Here is a 22,913-nt window from a genome sequence, read left to right on the forward strand (position 1 = left end):
GGCAATATGAGTAGCAGGCCACTTGAGATAGTACATAGCGATGTATGGGGTCCTGCACAAAACCCATCTATTAAAGGCAGCTTATATTATGTGACATTCATTGATGATTTCAGTAGAATGACTTGGATTTACTTTCTCAGAGAGAGAAGAGTGAAGTGTTGGGAAAGTTTATGGATTTCAAAGCTTTTGCAGAGAAGCAATATGGCTCTTGGATAAAATGTTTGAGGACAGATGGAGGTGGTGAATACACCTCACATGCTTTTGAGCATTTCTTGAGAAAGCATAAGAAGACAATTAACACCTCAGCAAAATGGTGTTGCTGAGAGAAAGAATAGAGTCATTTGTGAAGTGGCCAGGGCGATGCTCAATGAAAGGAGCATGCTAGATTATTATTGGGCAGAAGCGTGTGCTACTGCAGTGTATATACTTAATAAGACACCCACAGCAGCCATACATGGAAGTACGCCAGAGATGCGGCTTACAGGTTTTAGGCCAAACATTGGACACCTCAAAGTGTTTGGATGCATATCTTATATACGTGTGCCTGACGAGAGAAGGAGGAAGTTGGATCCTAAGGCAGAAAAGTGTGTATTTGTTGGTTATGCACAGGATCGTAAGGCATACAAATGTTACAATCCACAAACTAGGCAAGTGGTTATCTCACGAGATGTGGTGTTTGATGAGCTTGCTAGTTGGTACAAAGCAAAGGATGAGGGTGTCATTGAGTCACTTGATGCTGATGTGCATGTGAACTTGCCACAAGCAAGTTCTAGTTCTATTTCTATGTCTGGGCCAGCAGAGGCTTAGAGTAGCACTGTACATCCATGGTCAGGACGCTTGAGGCAAGAGAGTGTGAAAACTGGGAGTAGTGCTGTAGATAAAGGGAAAAAGAAGGTTGAAGGAATTGGAATTACAGGTTATGAGTCGTCAAGTTCTGATAGGTGTTCAGAGTGATCCGCATGAATTGCGGAGATCCCAAAGGGTCAGATATCCAGTTGACAGGTTGACATATCGTGATTTTGCTATGCATTATGCATATATGACTTCTTTGGTGAAGCATGTGGAACCTACATGCTATACAGAAGCTATTGGAAAGCATGTATGGGAGAAGGCAATGGATGTTAAGATGGACGCATTGGTTCATAATGAAACATGGGATTTGGTTGCATTACCACAGGACAAAAATGTTATTGGTTGCAAATGGGTTTACAAAGTGAAATGGTTGCATTACCACATGGGATTTGGTTGCATTACCACAGGACAAAAATGTTATTGGTTGCAAATGGGTTTACAAAGTGAAATGCAAGTCAGATGGTTCCATTGAGAGCGACATAAAGCAAGATTGGTAGCTAAAGGTTATGCCCAAACCCAAGGCTTGTTCTATGATGAAACATTTAATCCAGTTGCAAAGATGGGAATAGTAAGAGCAGTCATTGCTATGGCTGCAGCAAATAGTTGGGAAATGCATCAAATGGATGTCAAAAATGCATTTCTAAATGGTGATCTACAAGAAGAAGTGTATATGGCACAGCCAAAAGGATATGTACACCCAAAGTATCCCACTCATGTATGCAGATTGAAGAAGGCATTATATGGTTTGAAGCAAGCACCTCGTGCACATACATCTACCACATGGCCTACATCATCGGTGGCTCAGAGCTGGTTTTACTATGTTGGGACAGGTTACATTGGGTTGTAGGGTTTCTCTCTCTCTCTCTCTCTCTCTCTCTCTCTCTCTCTCTCTCAAAAGATGATCTGACTCCACTTTCTTAGGAGCCTCTATGAAGTTTGTCGATGTCGTTCCTTCTCCACTGGGTTTGCTGTAGCAATCTCTTGCCATGTGTCATGGCTTCCCACAATTGTGGCAAGTGAAGGTCCTTCCTCTGCCTCTTCCTCGTCCTCGTCCTCAAGAGAATCCTCCTCGGGTGAAGAATGCTTTTTCTTCTCTAGCTCTGTTGAGTCCAGCCATTTCTTCTCTTTGACCTTGGTGTCTTGCTCTAGTAGAGCTCCTTCTATCTCGTGCAGCTTCAATTCAAGTACATTCTTTAGGCCACCTTTTCTTATCCATCACGCTTCAACCAGAGACTGAACACCATCTGCATTTTGGGCTTCTCTTATCAGTGGGGATGATCAACCAATAGCTCCTTCTACATCAAAAGATCTACACTTTTGATACTACAGCTACCATTATCATCATCATTGAGGGTGTGCTTTTGCTATTGGCTTGCACCTCTTGCAATCATGTTCGTGGCCTCTCTAAACTACAAGAAGGCCTCCTTCTTGGGGCTATCCTGATTGTTCTTCTAAAGCTTGCCTCCTCTTATGGTCTTCCTTTGCATCCGCATGTCTCCTCCTTTTGTGCTTCTCGATGATTCGACCATCCTCTACACAACAACTTACATATGCCATAAGGTATTCAGTGCTTATATCATTAATATTTTGGCATAAAGTATCATGGAAGACTCTTTTCTTCCCTTATAGGACCTCTGCCCTGGCCACCACTAAAGAGGATTTTAATCACCTCTACTGCAAGCACCATCACGACGCGTTTGTTCTTTGAAAGTACACATCCCACACTTGACCATCAAGTGTGGGAATCTTGGAAACGATGCCGAAAATGGATCTTCACCAGCATCGAGGGGAGGATCTAAACCTCCCCATAAATATTTATTTCGTATTTTATATTTGATTCAAGGGTCCTTTTGGATTATGTAACACCTTATTTCTATAAAAGTCTCCTCTCCATCATACCCCTTTTTCCCCTGCTTTAGACGAGGGAGGGTTGTTTTGGTATGTCAATGTAGGCTGTCTTTATCGCCCTAGGTAGGACTTGACCTCTGGGTCTTTTGCCAAGACCATCCTTGTTAAGCCTATGAGCCATGCTTGTTGTGCCTCTGAGCCTTTTGTGCCATTCTCACGCCCTGTGAGCCATGCTTACTGGCCTCTGGATCTAGTATAGTGTCCTTTGTGGTGTGAACAACCTGTTAAATTTGCAGCAATGTGATGAGCTATGGTGGATCAAATACAAGAATCAACATCATTAGCAAAGAGATTAGATGATAATTAAGATGTGATTAGTGAGTAATTAACTGATAGCTTAATGTAGGCATGGATAATCAAAAACCAGCAAAATCTCATTAGGCCAATGCCTCAAGTGTTAGAGTTTACGTCCAAGCATCTAATCCCATTGATCTCTCCTTGATTCACTCCACCTCTTTTGCTTGATTCTCTCTCCACCTCTTCCCAGAATATCTCCACACATCCTAAATCTTCTCATGCTACCCTTTATTCTCTCTGAGTAGATACTTCTCACCTTTTCACATTCTCTCACTCATTTACAGATTCTCTTTTATAGCCTCTTGCTAAGGGCTTGTTCCTGCACACACCCTCTTCACTTGTATATTTCAACACCTCCCCTCAAGTGAATAATCCTAGCACACCTGGACCCTATACCAAGTTTCCCTCTCACTTGATCATCCGCGACCAGTGCCTCAAGTCCCTAAACTCATAGTCCTTGACACTATCTCTCTCTCTATGTGTCCAAGGCTACTACAAGTGCCCGTGACCTTGACTAAAGTGCTCACACATACATCTACCACATGGCCTACATAATCGGTGGTTCAGAGGTGGTTTTACTCTGTTGGGGCACGTTACATTGGGTTGTGGGGTTTCTCTCTCTCTCTCTCTCTCTCTCTCTCTCTCTCTCTCTCAGAAAGGACGATCTCACTCCACTTCCTTTATTAGGAGCCTCCATATGAAGTTTGCCGATGTCGTTCCTTCTCCACTGGGTTCATTGTAGCATTCTCTTGCCATGTGTCCTGGCTTCCCACAATTGTGAAGGTCCTTCCTCCTACTCTTCCTCTTCCTCGTCCTCGTCCTCGAGAGAATCCTCCTCAGGTGAAGAATACTTTTTCTTCTCCAGCTGTTGAGTCCAGCCATTTCTTCTCTTTGACCTTGCTCTCTTGCCCTAGTAGAGCTCCTTCTATCTCATGCAGCTTCAATTCACGTACATTCTTTAAGCCACCTCTTCTTATCCATCGCCATGCTTCAACCAAACAGAACACCATCTACGTTTTGGGCTTCTCTCGGTGGGCTGATCAATGAATAGCTCCTTCTACATCAAAAGATCTACACTTTTAATACTACAGCTACCATTATCATCATTGAGGGTGCCCTTTTGCTATTGGCTTGCACCTCTTGCAGTCATGTTCATGGCCTCTCTAAACTACAAGAAGGCCGCCTTCTTGGGGCTATCCTGAGTGTTCTTCTAAAGCTTGCCTCCTCTTATGGTCTTCCTTTGCATCTACATGACTCCTCCTTTTGTGCTTCGATGATTTGGCCATCCTCTACACAACAACTTACATATGCCATAAGGATCTCATTCTATAGTGATTCCATTGGAAGACTAATAACATCCATAGCATTTTGTAAAATATCCTTTCCCTCATAGTGATCTCAAAGATGCCATGCCTTAAGGAGACCCCTATGGCCAAATAGCCATAGGCCTCACTCAGTAATGATCCCGAAGACTCTTTATTTGATGAGAACCCAAGACTCTATGGGTTTTAAAGATCCTATGGCCAAACAAGCATAGGCATCATTCACTAGTGATCCCCAAGCCTCCATGCCTTGGGGAGACTCTATAGGCTTATGGCCACATGCCCACCATAAGCCTCACTCACTAGTGATCCCCCAATACTATAGTCATAGGTCTCACTCACTAAGTGATGCCCAAAACTTCATGGTATTTGGAGATCCCTATGGATAAATGTTAATAGGCCTCACTCAAGTGTGATCCTCCCCAAGACTCCGCCAAATGGTCATAAGCCTCACTCACTAGAGTGATCCACAATACTCCATGGCTTGAGGACATACCTATGGCCAAACGGTCATAGGCCTGCTAACATCCGTAGAATTTTAAATAACACATGCCTTACTCAAGAGTGATCCCTAGGACTCTTTGTTTGATGAGGCCCTAAGACTGGACGGCTTTGGGAGAGCCTAAGACTAGATGGCTTTGGGAGACCTTATGGCAAATTGGTCATAGGCCTCTCACTTAGTGATCTCCCAATACTCCTTGCTTGAGGAGACCTTTGTGGCCCAATGGTCATAGGCTTCACTCAATAGTGATCATGTCTCTAAGGAGATGCCTATGGTTAAATCATAGTAGGCCTCACTCACTAGTGATCCTTGAAGACTACATTGATTGCAAAGAATAATCCATAAAATCAATAACCTTTTGAATAACATGGGCTTCAAGAAATAGTGATCCCTAATACTCTTTGTTTGATGAGATCCTAAGGCTTCATGGCTTTGGGAGACCCTACGGCCAAACAGTCATAGGCCTCCCCCACTAGTGCTCCCCCAATACTCCTCACTTGAGGAGACCCTTGTGCTCAAATGGTCTTAGGCCTCACTCACTAGTGGTCCTCAAAGACTACTTTCATTTGCAAGGATAATTTCTAACATCCATAGCCTTTGGAATAGCATAGGCCTTAGTCAATAGTGATCCCCATAACTGTTTATTTGATGAGACCCTATGATTTCATAACTTTCTGAGACCTTAGGAGATGGCCAAATGTTCATAGGCCTCCCCCACTAGTGATTCCTCGATACTCCATGGCTTGGGGAGACCCCTATGGCCAAATGGTCATAGGCCTCACTCACTCACTACTTGAAGAGTGTCTCAAACAAGACAGTCATAGGCCTTACTTACTAGTGATCCCCTAGTACTCCATGCCTTGGTGGCGGAGACTCCTAAGTCATAGGATTCTCTCACTAGGTATGCCCAAGAATTCATGAATTCAGGAGACTCCTATGGCCAAATGGTCATAGGAATCACTTAATATTGATCCCCTATACTCCATTCTAGATGAGACCACAAGGATTTATGGCTTGACAAGACCCTATGGACAGACGGTCAATAGTGATTCCCAAGACTCTTAGTTTGATGAGAGCTCAAGTCTCTTAGTTTGATGAAAGCTCAAGACTCCATGGCTTGTGGATACCCTATGACCAAGAAACCATAGTGATCCTTAAGACTCTTAGTTTGATAAGAGCTCAAGACTCCATGGCTTCTAGAGACCCTATGACAATCAACCATAGGCCTCACTCACTACTAGTGATCTCGCAAGACTACTTTCATTGGAAAAAAAATTGCTAGCATCCATAGCCTTTTTCATAGCATCCCTTTTTTTCATAATCCCAAGCCTCAATTTCTAGTGATCCCTCAAGACTACGATTAAAGACCTCACTCACTACTAGTGATCTTTCAACATTTCAAGAATAATTACTAATATCCATAGCCTTTTGAATTACAAAGGCCTTACTCAATAGTGATCCCCAGGACTCTTTATTTGATGAGACTTTAAGACTTTATGGATTCGGAAGTCCCTATGGCTGATTGGTCATAGGCCTCCCCCACTAGTGATCCCCACTGCTTGAGGAGACCCTTGTGGCCAAACGGTCATAGGTCTCACTTAATAGTGATCCCCCAAGTCTCCATGCTAGATGAGACTCCAAGACTCCATTTATTGAGGAGACCCTTGTGGCCAAATGGTCATAGGCCACCTCACTCAATAGTTATACCCCAAGACTCCATGTTAGATGAGATTCCAAGACTCCATTGCTTGAGGAGACCCTATGATAAAATGATCACAAGCTTCACTTACTAGTAGTCCCCCATTACTCCATGGCTTGGAAACATTAATAAGTCATAGAATTCACTAACTAGGTATTCCGAATACTTCAAAACTTGAGGAGACCACCCATGGCTAAATGATCATAAGCATCACTTAATAGTGATCCCCAATACTCCATGCCTTGGTTAGACCCATATGTCCAATAGTGTTAGCCCTCATTCACTAGTGATCGACCTAGACTTTATGGCTTGAGGAGACCCTATGGCCAAACGGTCATAAGCCTCACTTACTAGGGATTCCCTATTTTTTTATGCCTTTAAGAGACCTCAACTATGACCAAACAATTCTAGGACTCATTCACTACTAGTAATCCTCATGACCCCATGGCTTGAGAAGACCCTTATGGGGCTGAATGGTTACAAGCCTCATTCAATAATGACCCCAAGTATTCCAAGACTCCATGACTCCATGTCTTGTAGAGAAGCAATGCCCAAAGGGTCAATGAATTGGGGTGACCCTAAAAGACTAAATAGTTATAGGCCTCACTTAATAATGATCCCCAAGGCTCAAGGTATACCTATGGCCAAATGGTCATAGACCTTAATCAATAGTGATTCCCAAGACTCCATGATTGATGAGACCCTATGGTTGATGAGACTCAAAAGTAACTTCGCAGCTTGAGGAGATCCCTATGGCCAAACGGTCATAAGTCTCACTCAATAGGGATCCCAAGTAATCCATGCAAGATTAGACCCCACAGCTCTATGGCTAGGGGAGGCCCCTATGGCTAGATGGCCATAGGTCTCACTCAAATTTGATCCCCCAATCCTCTATGCTGGATTAGATCCCACGATTCCGTGACTTGGGGAGACCCTTATGGCCAAACGGTCATAGGCCTCACTCAATAGTCATCCCCCTTTCACCCATGTCTTGGGGAGAACCTTATAGCCAAAACATTTGCATGAGACATGTATGCACTCACTTGAATTTTGTTCATGGATTTTGGATTGATTATCATATACAAGATTATCAAGTTTCCATGAGACATGTACTTTGTCATACTATCTAAAACAATTTTCCATTAGAGTGCAGTGAAGATGTCTCAAACAACAAAGAGATCAAAATCCTCAAACAAGCCGGTCCCTATCATCAAAGGTACTAGTGGAGGATTCTTTGCCATGACTTGGATATTTAGTCAGTTAATGGGGCTCAATTAGATCATGTGCACTTGTTCTATGAAAACAGTTCTAGCTCTACTTTTAAGGATTGTGGAGTAATCAAGGATTTTAAGGCAGATACAAGTAAATTGGAAATGGTTCTGTGATTGAAGAGCATCATGAAGGAGGGGCCTTTTTATTACAAATTAGGTCTTATGGATTTGAGCATGAGATGACTTGTTGTAAGGAGAAGGAGATCACTAGGGCAAAATTAGGTTGTTTGGAAGAGGTGCCAAATTTGTCCGATGAGTGCTCGACCAAATTGTTTTTTGAATCCTTAAAGAAAGTAAAGGATCATTTGTCAAAGACTTCAAAACCCAAAAAGAAGAAATAAAGGTTGGAGGAAGGAGAAACTAGCTCAAGGCAAAGTCATCAACCAAGGTGCAATAGCTGGAGTCCAAGTTGCAAAAAGTGAAGAAGTAACAAAAGCAGACAAAAAAGGTTTGATAGTCATCCCTATATATTTTCACATCATAGCTACTCCTATTAAGATAATTCAAAACATTGTATTTGTTATTGATGTTACCTCAGATTCTCTATTTGATTCTATTATCAAGCCCATTGAGAAAGAGCTAGATAGCTAGATTGCAAAGAACTCAAAGAGCAGCCTTGATGGTTATGTGGGTATTGAGCATTATTTTAAGTTTGGTATTCAATTCACTACTTTGATTCTAGTCGACAATGGAAGTTCTATGAAAGGAGGATAGCCAAGATAGTTGTGAATGCTCAAAAACAAGTTTCAGTGAGAATCTAAAGGATGGAAAAAATTGAGATGCAAATATTGATGAAAACCCAACCATACGTAGAGATTTGAAAGCATGCACGAGGTCAATGGTTAGCTTACTTAAAGCCAATGAAGCCAAAGCCTAGTGTGCCTCTTGGAAATGAAAGTCAAAAATTCTGGGATGTAAGTATCCTCTTTGGCTTTTATTTTATTCATCTTGTGTAGATCTAAAGTAGTTTGCATACTAAATTAGTTTGTTGTTTATGTCATTTAGGATTTTATGAGTGTGGAAAAGATAACATTCAACAATTGAACCTTTGGCACAAGGGATGCACAAATGGTTCTTTATGATGCAAAAATTTATGAGGGCTAGATCACTATCCTTGAGAAGCATTGTGCAGCACCATTTGGATGACAATTAGCTATATCCATGTTTAGATGCTTATGGAAATGCTGGGAGGAAATTTTAATTTTATGGGAAACTCAAATTTCAAACTTTGGTGGGAAATTAAAAATTCAAATCTTGGGGGGAATTCAAATTTTATGAAGGAATTAAAATTTACAAGGTAATTGAAATTATGTGGGTAAATTCAAATTTTAAATTTTGGGAGAAATGTAAATTTTAAATCTTGGGGGAATATGAATTCGACAGTGAATTTAAATTTACAATTGCAATTATGCATGGAAATTTAAATTTAATGTAGAAAATCAAATTTTGGGAATGTTAGAATGGTCATATGGCCAATCTAAATATGGTTTAAAAGCTTTGTGCATAGTAGCTTGGTCCTAGGGCCAATCTACTAGCAAAGATGTTGTAGCTTTGTTCATGGTAGCTTGGCCCTAGGGCTAGTCTAGACTCTTTTACGCATGGTAGCTTGTTGGTCCTAGGGTCACTCTAGATGGCATTATAGATTCTCTTGTGTGCCCTAGGGCCGTTATAGATTCTCTTGTGTGTGGTAGCTTGGTCCTAGGGCCACTCTAGATTCTCTTGTGTACCGTAGGGCCAATCTACACTCTCAGTCTATACTCCCAGCTTTCACTCCTTGGCCCAAATTTAGACTCTTTATCCCATCTCTCCCAAAGTTTCCCACCCAATTTTAAATTCACAAGAGCCAAAAATCTACTCTCTAGAATCTGCAAAAATGGGGAGCCTTTTGTTTCCTAGTCTAGCTATACCTATGGTGGTAGTCATGCAGGTAGCCATGGTGCGGCTATACCCATGCATAGCCATGTACTATGAAAAAAAATGGATACCCCCTTCCTACCCATGCAGTCAATTAAGCATCTACTACTCCTTGAAGCTCAAATCTTGGCCTACTAAATCCTAGATATGGCATTCCCCTTGTACCTTGCCCTAATCTCCCTCTTGTCCTTCCTATCAAGCTCTTCTCACAAGCCCTTTTTGTCACTAGCCCTCACCTCTTCTTCCTCTTCTCCCTCATCTCCCTTCATAAGTAGGAGTTTGGAAAGGTGTCTCTCCACAAGCATCACAAGAATTAAGGTAGTCTCAAACTCTTGTTTTTTATGTTTTCTTTAAGCTTAACTAATTAATAACATCTTTGTGTGGGGTTTAAAAAACTCTTACCTCTTTAACTCTTGATAAGCATAATAGGAAAGATTAAGGTGATCTCTAGAAAAAAATGATTACATGTTTTATTTGAGATTTGAGAGTTACCTCTAATTGTGCTTATTATCTCTCTTTTTCTTATGTTTCCCTCTTCTCTTTCTCTTGTATGCATGCCTCCTTTTTTTAAAATCCTTTTTTGCATGAGAAGCAGCCATCTATGACTAGAACAACAAAGTAAAGCAAAGGAGGGAAGAAGAGTTATGTACCACTTTTATTTTGGAAAGGAGAGGAATAGACCATTCCCTAAAATATATATAAACCATCATCTAGCTTCATTTTCATTCACTAGAGAGAGAGATTCATTTCAAGTGAAGCAGCTGTCTATGGCTAAAAAAATAAAGCAAAGTAGAGGAGAGAAGAAGAGTTATGCACCACTTTTTTTTGTAGGAAAGGAGAGGACTAGCCCATTCCCTAAAATCTATATAAACCATCATCTCGCTTCTTGTTCATTCATTAGAGAGAGAGATTAATTTTAAGAGGAGTTGAGTTTACAGTAATGTTTCCTTCTCTTCAAGTTTCTTTCTCTTCACCATGCTAGTTTTTTTAGTTTTCTATGCAAGAAGAGCTTCTTCTCCCATGATGTGATTGTACGGGTTTCTCTTTGAGTATACAAGTGAATAATGATTGTAGTTATTTCTCATTTCATGAGTATTGTTCACATTCATTGATGCTATATAGTTTCATATCTTCTCTCTTTGTCCATCTCACTCTGTTTCCAGTTTAGTGTTCTCGAGTTTTGCTTGATGGGTTTGATTTATGTGTGTTGAGAATTATGGTGAGAGTAGAAGGAGTGCTCCATTTTTGTTCGAGTTGTTTCCTTTCAATGATGGAGTAGAGGGTTCCACTATATAGATTTGTTTTTCCCTTTGTTGTCTTTAGTATATATATGCATACATATATGTGTATATATAAATATATATCCATATATGTATATTTATAAACATTATACATACAAATGTACACACACACACACACATGCATGCATACATATATACATTTGTTGCATGTTTTTCTGCCCTTCCACTATGTTTTGATGCATAAGCATATGCGTGGTAGCATGCGCGTATTGAAGAGTGATGCCTTCACTTCATACCCTCACTTGGTTTTGGTGCACAAGCATTTTTTTTGGAGGCAAAGCTAGCATCAAGGCACCGCACTCAAGCATGTGTGGGGCTAACCATGTGAAATATGTACCAAACATGATACATCGGGCGAAGAGAGTTGTGGGTGCAAATGTGGCGGTTGAATAAGGGCTTGGTCCACTTTAAATTTTCAAGCTTTAAACCTTAGTGGCTGGGAAAATTGCCATGCAGCATGGAAATGAATCGCCGCCATGCAAGCCTGCATCGAAGCGTCGCCAACCCGCACGCGTTCGCTTGAAGAGAGAGAGAGTGCAGCCATTTCCTGTTGCTGGCCTTTGTGCTACGAGCAAAAGAAGTGAAGCAAACCCTTGCTAATTGTCGCTGCCCGTCGTGCAGAGACTGTGAAGGAGAAGGAGACGAACTCGCACGCTCCCTCACACACGCAAAAAGAAAAAGTGATGTGCTTATTCTGGCATCCAGAAGCGGAAGAGTGAAGGAGAGAGAGAGAGCAATTCATCCCGACTGCATCGCACGGAAACGACCTTCATTGTAGAGAAGTAACCTTTATATTATACATTTCTTTTAAGCTTTTCTCTATTTTTTAAAAAAAGTACCATTAAAAAGAGGCTATCGCCACTTGCATTTGACCAAGGGGAAAAGGGGTTTTTTTAAATTAAAAAAAGCATAATAACATTGTCTCTTTTTCTTGCATGTGGAGAGGGAAGCGGAAGAGGAGAAGATATTTGTAATAAAGAAGCAGGTACGATTCTCGGCGCGGCAAACAATAGCATAGCTTCGCACTCACCCGCTCACATAGTCATGCGCTAGCAAGCCTCGTAAGTTGTTTGTATTCAAAAACTGAATACATTGTAAAATTCAATCCTTGAGGGCCGTGAGGGCATTGTTTCTCGTGGAGGGCATCATCGGCAACAAGCATGCAAAAGCTTTGTCAACATCAAGCAAGAAGTGGCTAGATAAGATCTTTCTCTTTTCCTCATATAAAAACTACATAAATTTGCTTTATGAATCACACACGTGCACATCAAAATCAATATACAAGGCACATTGCACATTATATCTTGCTTTGCTTGGTTGTGTCATAGTGTCATCTCGCTAGTCATTTAGCACAAAGCTTGTTTAACATTTGTGTGTGTATACATCATCAGCACCCCATTATTGCAATGCCTCATTTGTCACAAAGATCCATATCACACAATCTTATCTACTAGTGCCTTCTCCTTTGGGGTGTTGGGAAAGTGTAGCATTATCCTTGTTGGATATCTCGGGGGTTGTCGAGTTTTGTCCTCTTTGCCATGCTCGTCCAGATATTTCCCAGATAGTGGCATGCTCGGTGTGGGACCTTGACTTGGTCTTGGTTCCGCGACACGAACCTACTTGGAAAGGAGACTTATGCAAAGTGCCAAAGATTGGCAAGATATCTTGAGAGAGAGTGACCGAGCTAAGAGATACCATAAAAGGGAGAAAGTCAAGCAACACCTACTTCACTCTAGCCCCACTAGCACTTTTCCCCATTACAAAGTTCACTTCCTTCGCCATCATCGGGGGGGAGTTCACCTGGAATTGTAATTTCTATACCAATTCCAATTATGGCTCAACCACCACTTCCTCCTCCATTTGCCATTCAATCACCTTTGGTTTTGCCACCAAATTTGGCCCATCCTGATGCACCCCTCATTCCATTCCCCACATTCTATGGGACGTCGTTGGAGGATCCCACCGCTCATCTAAACAATTTCAATATTGCTTGTTTGACCTCACACATCGTCGAGGAAGGGCATGTGATGAAGTACTTTAAGCACTACACTCAAGGGTGAGGCCTCAAATTGGTTTGCCAAACTGCAACAACCAAACTCCATCCCAAACTTTGTCGATTCTTGGCTGAATTTTGCAAACCTCCAAACTTCTTCGTGTTTTTTGAGCAATTACGCTCATTCAAGCAAAATCACCCACATGAGACCGTGTGGAACAAGCGGCCATGAGGTTTAGGAACTTTGTTGATCATTACACTCCTGTTTTTAACATCGACCCGCTCACCATCATGGACTCGTTTCTATGAGGTATACACCCTAGCATCCAAATTTTGGTTAGAGCTCAAGCCCCAAATGACTTGAATACGGCCATCACTTTTGCCATTAATGTGGAGAGCTCTTATGGATGTGCTTACGAGCCACAATAGGCCAGGACTCCATCTCCCTCATATTATCCATGGCTAGCACCACATACTCCCGTTTTGCCCTCCCTGCAACAACCTTGGCCAACCTCATCGTATGTGCCTCAACTTCAACCAACTCGACCATTTCAATTACAACCCATTGTACCACCTCTTTTGCCTTTAGCACCCCCACCTTCTTCTAGTGTCGTGGCTCCCCTAACCTCTTCACAAAATCATGTTCCTGCCCCTCATGCTCCATCACCATATGTGACTTACCCTGATTCTACTTCCACCACTCCACCACCAGCACATCACAAGGAGGGGGATGGGTATGAATGCACCACGTCTAGTATTGGGGATTTGAAAAACATGATGATAAATTACATGAACCAACTTAATGAAAATGTGAAGGCTGTGACTCTTGATGTGAATTTTCTAAAGCGCCAACAAAACTTGTTGTCTGCATGTCGCCCTGAGCCTAATCCCACCAACATGGTGTGTCGAGCTTGTCATGTATCCGGCCATCTTTCCAAAGATTGCCCCATTGTTATTTGCACTTATGAGAAATGTTTGGGTAGGGGACACACAGAGGATATGTGTTACATTAAGATGTGCCATTTGATGAATAGGAGCACCACTTTGCCACCCCCCAGTCCCATTAATCATCTTATTGGTGCCGAGAAACCCCCGGGCCACTTCTTCAGTGGGGGTTTCCTAGTTCTCCAGTAGTTGCTTCGTCTAGTGCACCACCTACCAACACTGAGAACCCTTCGATTAATATGATTTAGATTCATCACCCATGCGAGCCATCACACGAAAGGGGAAAGAGAAGGTTGTTGATGAGGAGAGAGATCCCGAACCTGTTGTTGCTACCAACCCACCCACCCATGTCACTGTTCCTGTTGCCGACCCTTTACCTCGACCTCGCCACACTCGTCCATGCCCTACTCCAACTAAGTTGTTTTCCCCCATTCTTTCTTTTGACCTTGTTTTTGCTCTTAATCAAGTAGAGCTCACCATGTCCCTTCCACAATACCTTCTCACTTCTCCTTCTAGCCGAGTCCTTTTGAGGAGGTACTGCAGAGCTTTGAGTTCTTCCCAGGGAGTGGGTCCTAATCTTCCTGTTGTTCAGAAAGTGGATTCCCTTCTTGCTGAGCGTGAGTGTCCTCGAGTGGAGTGCATGATCCACCAGCTAGTGATTCCACATGCTATTGTTGATGGAGGATCAGGCGTCAATGTTTTGAGTTATTCTACCTTTTCCAAACTGGGGTTATCTTTCAATGGAGTTCTTGCTACTAGTTTTTGCATATGGGTGATCATCGACCCCAGTGAGAGCTGAGGGTTTCATCCAGGGTTTGCCAGTCACTGTCGCTAGGCGTATTGTGGAGATTGATTGTTATGTTTTGTGGCTTAGTCCAGGACCTGGCCAGTACTAGCTTCTTTTAGGGTGACCTTGGATATGGAAGATTGATTGTGTTATTGACATTCCTAGAGGGCAGTTGCTTCTTGGTAGAGGATCTTCCCGAGCGGTTCTTCCTGCTTACCCTTCCTCTATTGTGAGCCCTAGGGTTACTACTGATGTTGAGAGTGATGGGGATGATGACCGGAGTTCTACTTCTTCATGTACACCGAGTTCCTATTGCATTTACCCTGATTCTATTGAGATTACTCTTGATGATGATGAGGAGACTCCACCTTTGGCCAGAGAGGAGGATACTGTGAGAGTTCCTATAAAAGGGGGATGAGAAAGTTGTGCTTTTTGGAACTTCTTTAGATCCACCATTGAGGGAGGAGATTATCGCTTTATGTCGGGAGTATTAGGACATCTTTGCATGGGATTACACTGAGTTGAGAGGTTTTCCACTCGAGCTTGTTGTGCACCACATTCCTCTTAAACTCGACACTACACCTGTATGCCAACGTCAACGCAGATTGCCTGAGCATTATAGAGAGGGGGTTTACATGGAAATTAAAAAGATTTTAGAAGCTGGTTTGATTTTTCCTGTCGATAACACTGAATGGGTGTCTCCTATTGTTGTAGTCCCTAAAAAGAATAAGCAGCTTCGCATATGTGTTGATTATAAGCAACTTAACAAAGCTACCATTAAGGACTACTACCCTTTGCCTTTTATTGACCAAATCCTTGACTCTTGGCAGGGAGGGAGATATATGCTTTCTTGGATTGCTTTTTTGGGTACAATCAAATGGCTATCGCTGATGCGAATAAGATCAAAACCACTTTCACCACTATATTTGGCACATATGCATATCATGTCATGCCGTTTGGGGTTTGCAACGTGGGTGCTTCATATCAGCGCTATAAGCATGAATCCTTTCGTGATGATTTGATCGATTTCTTAAAAATCTTCATGGATGATTTGGGGATTGGGACCATGCATGATAAACTTGTTTTGCAGCCCTTAGGTACGTCTTTCACAAGTGCCGTGAAAAATCAATAGCTTTGAATGCAAAAAAGTGTGTGTTTGGGGTCACTTATGGCATTTTGTTGGGTCACCTCATTAGCAAGCATGGCATTTCTATGGATCCCCAAAAAGTTGAGGCTATTCTTGCATTTTTTCCACCCACTACCGTGCATCAAGTAAGGGGTTTTCTTGGAGCCGCTAAACACTATAGCCGCTTCATTAAAGATATGGCACAACTTATTTTACCACTGAACACACTTCTGCGAGTTGAGCACAAGTTCATTTGGGGGGAACCTCAACAAAATTCTTTCTCTTCTCTTAAAAGTGCATTCACTACTGCCCCTATCCTCAAACCACCTGATGCTTCCAAGCCTTATCATTTATTTTCTTCTTGTTCTCATTTGGTAATATTCGCTTGCATTGCACAACTTTATGATAAAAAAATGCACCCCATTGCATATTATAGCCGCAAGCTTAAAGATGTTGAAACGCGCTACACACTCGCTACACATGGGTTGAGAGAGCTTGTCTAGCTATTGCTGAGAGTGCTAGGAAGTTTTGCACATATATGGCTACCCAGCACACCATCATCTATGTCTCTAAAGATTCATTGTGCCTTTTATTGAATAAGTTAGAGCCCCCTGAGCGTATTATACAATGGATTGTCGAGTTGCAAGCCTTTGACTATGAGCTTAAATCTAAACCTCCTGCATTGCAAAAGTTAGTGGATTGCTTAGCTGATGTAATCCCATGCAAAGATGAGCCTATTGCACCTGCACCTGAGTTGTTTTGCATTGAGTATGCACGTGAGTGGTATGACCAAATTGCTCATTATTTGTCCACACTTGAGTTTCCTTCTGACATGAGCAAAGCCGCGAAGAAGAGATTAGTTACGCATGCTCAGAAATTCACTATCATTGATGGGTCTTTGTACCACAAGGGGTTTGAGGGCATTTATCGCCGATGTGTTGCACGAGAGGAAATTCCACACATTTTGAAAGAGTGTCATGATAGTGCATGTGGAGGTCATTTCGCTCGAAAACTCACTGCATTGAAAATTTTGAGGGTTGGGTATTGGTGGCCATCTATTTTTAAAGATTCATTTGAGTGGTGTAAAAGGTGTGATGTTTACCGGAGAGCCACCTGGACCACCTGCCTTAAGAATCGTTTGCACCCTAATAATCCTATTCTAGCTGCCCTTCCTTTTGAGAAGTGGGGGATTGACTATGTGGGCCCTATTACACCAACTTCTAGGCATGGGAAATCTTATATCATTGTTGCTACAGATTACTTAACTAAGTGGAGTGAGGCTAGAGCTATGAGGAAAGCTGATGCACGCACTACTACTACATTTTTGACTGAGCATATCATTTGTCGTTTTGGGGCATCTGGTGAGTTCGTTTCTGATAGAGGGACCCATTTTCTTAATGATGTCATTGAGGAACTCACTGCTTATTTCAATATCCGTCATGATAAAACCACCCTCCCTACAAACCTTCTACTAATGGGCAAGTTGAAAGCACAAACAAAACTTTGGTCACTCTATCATCCTTAGAAAAACTGTGGACACTCATAAAAGGGATTTGGATGAGAAGTTGCAAGCAGCTGTTTGGGCTTATAACACTACTTTCAAGGAAGCCACGGGGTTCACTCCTTTCTCTTTAGTTTATGGGCAAGAATGTGTGTTACCTATTGAGCATGAGTTGGCGAGTTTGAGGTTTTTGCACGAGCACACACTACCTTTGGAAGAGAGTTTGCAAGAGAGATTGGGCACTTTGGAGCATCTAGATGAGTGGAGATTGAGAGCCTATCTACATCAAGAGGTTGCTAAGAAATGTCAAACCAAGCAATGTGATAAGAAAGCTAAAACCTATTCTTTTGAGAAAGGGCAATTGGTTCTTCTCTATGATGCACGTCATGAGCTTTTCCCTGGGAAGTTGAGCCATTTATGGTCAGGTCCTTAACGCATTGTTGAGGTTTATCCTCGCAATAAATTCTAGCTTGCAGAAATGGATGGGACATGGTTCTCTACCAAAACGAATTTTGATAAAATTAAGCCCTATTGGATGTGATTGCATTGACTTTTCCGTTATGAGTTGCAGATGATGTTGAATCTTCCATGTCTTTCTGGAGTCTATACTTTGATGGAGCATGTAGGGGCAAGGACAAACTTGGTAGTTGCGGCATTGTCATATATTCACCTGAAGGGAATGCTATTCTTTTGGGAGTTCTTTTGGGAGATCATTTGAGCAACATTGCTGAATATCAAGCACTTTTGATCGGTTTGAGAGCACTGCTTCTTTTGGGAGCATCTCATGTTCATATCTATGGAAATTCACAACTTGTGGTCCACCTTTTTCATGGCCAAGCCTGCACCCTCCACCCTTTGATGCACTACTATAGTCTTTTAGCCTGTGACCTCTTCACCCATTTCACCTCTTCTTCCTTGACGTTTTTGCCTCGTCATGGAAATCATGTTGCAGATTCCTTAGCTTTGATGGCCCTTTCTGGTTCCTTTACCCAAAATTTTGATCGTACCTTGGTGGATACCCCTTCCTTTGACATTGATCCTTAAGAAATAGTGCAAGACCTTAAGTGTTTGGGAGTTGAGGAGTTGGGTAGTCTTCTAAGGGTTTTCAAGTCATCCCATCCTTCCACTTTTGCTTCTCTCATTCTATCCATGACCCGTCGATTGATTCACTTATGAGATGTTACCTTTCTCACTATAGATCCTAGCCATTTCCTCATGATCCTGTAGCCCAATGGATAAGGCACTAGTCTAACCGGAGTTTCTGGGTTCACACTAGCCAGCTAGCTTTCCCCGCAGGACCCCACTATTGCATTTTTTTCCGCCCTTCCACTATGTTTTGATGCATGAGCATATGCGTGGCAGCATGCCCATATTGAAGAGTGATGCGTTCACTTCGTACCCTCACTTGGTTTTGGCACACAAGCATTTTTTTTGAGGCAAAGCTAGCATCAAGGCACCGCACTCAAGCATGTGTGGGGCTAACCATGTGAAACATGTACCAAACATGATACATCGGCGAAGAGAGTTGTGGGTGCAAATGTGGCAGTTCAATAAGGGCTTGGCCCTCTTTAAATTTTAAAGCTTTAAACCTTAGTGGCTGGGAAAATTGCCATGCAGCATGGAAATGAATCGCCGCCATGCAAGCCTGCATCGAAGCGTGGCCAACCCGCACATGTTTGCTTGAAGAGAGAGAGAGTGTAGCCATTTCCTATTGCCGGCCTTTGTGCTGCGAGCAAAAGAAGTGAAGCAAACCCTTGCTAATCGTCGCTGCAGCCCATCGTGCAGAGACTGTGAAGGAGAAGGAGACGAACTCGCACGCTCACTCACATGTGCAAAAAGAAAAAGTGATGTGCTCAATCTGGCGTCCAGAAGCGGGAGAGTGAAGGAGAGAGAGACAGCGATTCATCCCAGCTGCATCGCAAGGAAACGACCTTCATTTGCAGGGAAATAACCTTTATATTATACGTTTCTTTTAAGCTTTTCTCTATTTAAAAAAAAGTACCATCAAAAAGAGGCTATCGCCACTTTCATTTGACCAAGGAGAAAAAGGGGTTTTTTGAAAAAAAGAAAAAGCATAATAACATTGTCTCTTTTCCTTGCATGTGGAGAGGGAAGCAAAAGAGGAGAATATATTTGTAATAAAGAAGCAGGTGCGATTCTCGGTAGAAAACAATAGCATAGCTTCGCACTCACCCGCTCACATAGTCACACTCGTGTTAGCAAGCCTCGTAAGTTGTTTGTATTCAAAAATTGAAAGCATTGTAAAATTCAATCCTTGAGGGCTATGAGGGCATTGTTTCTCGTGGAGGTCATCATCGGCAAGCGCACAAAAGCTTTGTCAACATCAAGCAAGAAGTGGCTAGATAAGATCTCTCTTTTCCTCATATAAAAACTACATAAATTTGCTTTATGAATCAAACACGTGCACATCAAAATCAATACACAAGGCACATTGCACATTATATCTTGCTTTGCTTGGTTGTGTCGTAGTGTCATCTCGCTCTTTAGTCATTTAGCACAAAGCTTGTTTAACATTTGTGTGTGTATACATCATCAGCACCCCATTATTGCAACGTCGCATTTGTCAGAAAGATACAGGTGGGACATACGACGAGGGTAACGCTGACACATTCACCCAACAATTACAAAACCCACACTTAATCACAAAACGTATAGCCATACTTATCAAACACCCAATCCCAAGATTATTGCTCCAATAGTCAGGACCCTAAGTCATGAACGAGCATGATTGCCAATGTGTACTCTGGTTGAAGCCTTGTACATTAAACCTAATATACACGACACCTCGATCATCTAGGCATAACACAGAAGACATTACAAACACTCTGAAAATAGAAAAGTACAAAAAAATATGCGAGTTGATTGCAAAAGATTAGTTCTCTTATCAAGTTTCACGTGCCCTACATATATCCAGGTTGCATGCCAAAACGCTAGTAAGTAACTACTAGGGTTGGTTCACACATATAATGCCAACATACTGACTAATGGTAATTTATGGATTTAACAAGGGACCTATCGACATTCTTTTCCTCCACCAAGAGCATCACCTTGTTGAGGGGCACATCCACCATTGCGGGAATATTTCACCATAGGCAGGAGTCATACTTTTTGGTCTCCATCCTTTGGCCCTTCAGGGATGTAGGGAGGAGTGTGTCTTTCTGTCAGTGGAGCAGCTTTTGTCCTCAGTGATGATAGGATCAAAAGTCATAGTTCTAGGGAATGCACAGTGGGTTACCTTTCTGATTGGTAAGGATAGCATTGGCTTCCTCAACATTTATGCCCGTAATACTACTGCAAGTAGAGCTCGATTTGGGAGCACTGTCCACCGACAAACCCTCCCCCATGCTGATTTTTGGTGCATGGGCGGTCACTTGAATATGATAGAGGCAGCAGAAGAAAGACTTGGAGGTGGCACGGCCATAGTCTCAGGAGCGGAGTACTCTACCTGGGAGGAGATGATACTGATTCTTAGGGGACATGACCCTTGGAATCTTTTAGAGTTTTAGCATAGCCTTGGGAGTCTTAGCTTCTCTCAATTGGATAGGAGGAGCACTAGCCCCAACCTTTTTCAGATGGATAGGTTTTACCTCAATGAGCGGGCTGCCCAGTCATGTGGGAATGGTTGGTATCTTGGCAAGCACTACTTTTTTAGATCATGCCCTAGTTATTTTGTCCCTAGACGACTGATGGAGTCATGATAGGCATGTGAGCTCCAAGATTCTAGACAACCTCATTCAGAACCCCACGATTTGCAGTCCGATCAAGTAGATATGGGTGGGACTCAACATTTCCTCAAGCTCTGCAAACGTGCAATTTGGATGGTGGCCTGGGAAAGATGTGTGTTTTCTTACAGGAGGCAGCCCATAGTAGATTGGAGGGATTTCTAGAGTAGGAGAGGAGTCCAAGGAGGGTCCTAGCCTCTTAATAGCATATTCAAAAGAGTTCCCCAGACAGCCCATGGATAGAGAGTCAGCTTGCTCTATCGCCTACATGGAGATTCGGTCCATTGAGGAGAGAAGGGTGGAGTACAGATACCATGCCAGAACTTCATTATAGACGTAGGCTGGTGGTGGGTAGAGCTACATGAGATTATTTAAGATATCTGGCCCCCATAGGAGGAGAAACGGTATTCGCAAGCTACGTGGCCAAGATGGAGCTATTATTTCTGATCCCCCCCATTGGAGAGCCATCACCAATGAGATTATGCTCACAGGTGCCATGCGAGAGAGAGGCTCTCAAAGGGCTTGATACATTTGATTCCCAAGGAGGATGGTGATAGATTGGAGATCTGGTAGTGGATACCCATCACTCTCCTAGGGATATCCTATAAGATCTTGGCCGAGGCCATCAACAGAAGACTTCAGCCTTTTCTCCCATACTTGATCCACGACACTCAGACTGGCTTTGTTCAAGATCAAAGCATTGTGGACAATAGCTTTACCTTTTGGGAGGCGACAGCTTTGGCCAGGACGCACCAACAAGACCTCATAGTGCTACTCCTAGACTTTGAAAAAGCTTACGACAAGGTGGATTGGAGATTTCTAAAGGACACAATGAGCCAGATGGGATTCCCCATGGAGTGGATTCATGGAGTCTCAGCACTTTACTCAGCATCACATAGCCAAGTTCTGATTCAAGGAGCCTAAGGCAACAAATTTCCCCTTTCTCGCTCAGTTAGATAGGGTTGTCCTCTAGCATTGTACCTCTTCCTATTCATCATTGAGGCTATGAGTAGTTTTCTCTCTGCCCAGGTGTTATGAGACTGAGAGGAAACACTATAAGGTAAGACTATAGCATATAAATAAGGTTCATGGGATTTCAAATTGGAAATACCTAAAGCAATGGTTAATAGCCATTATGCCTAAAGTAAAAGGAATGTAGATGGTGGATAAGGTAAAGATAATGTGGGGGAGAGAGAGATCTTGAGTTCCTTGCAAGCAAACATACACACACACACACACACACACACAAGAGTGCAAGACATGAGAGAGATGGATGGTTAAATTTTCTTCTCTCTTTTTCTCTTCTCTACAACCATATAACTAAAAGATAAGAGTACATACATAAAGGGAAATTACTCTCATACAACATCCAAAGTGGTCGGTCTATAGTGTGAACCCGACTATATGAGTTGGCATTATAACTATGCCATAAGTGGGTGTGACACAACCTATCATCCACTAGCGGCATATCGACCATAATCTCACCAACCATGCCATTGAGATAAGTGTGGAAGCTATCACCCAGGCGGGTTATTAATGTCTGTCGTGTCACACTAGTTGATCTTAATATCTCAACACTCTACCTCGAGCTCAACTCCACACACTGCATTCCCAGTAAGGTCCTAAACAACCTGTGGGGTGGAGCTTTTCTGTTCCCAATGCCTTTGTAAAAATATTAGCCACGTGATCATCTGTGCTGATATATACCAGATCTACATCACCTGCTAGAACCTTCTCCCTCTCACAAAGTGA

This window comes from Cibotium barometz, chromosome 61, assembly GCF_041138505.1.
Source record: "Cibotium barometz isolate CiBa-2024 chromosome 61, ASM4113850v1, whole genome shotgun sequence".
Taxonomy (NCBI): Eukaryota; Viridiplantae; Streptophyta; class Polypodiopsida; order Cyatheales; family Cibotiaceae; genus Cibotium; species Cibotium barometz.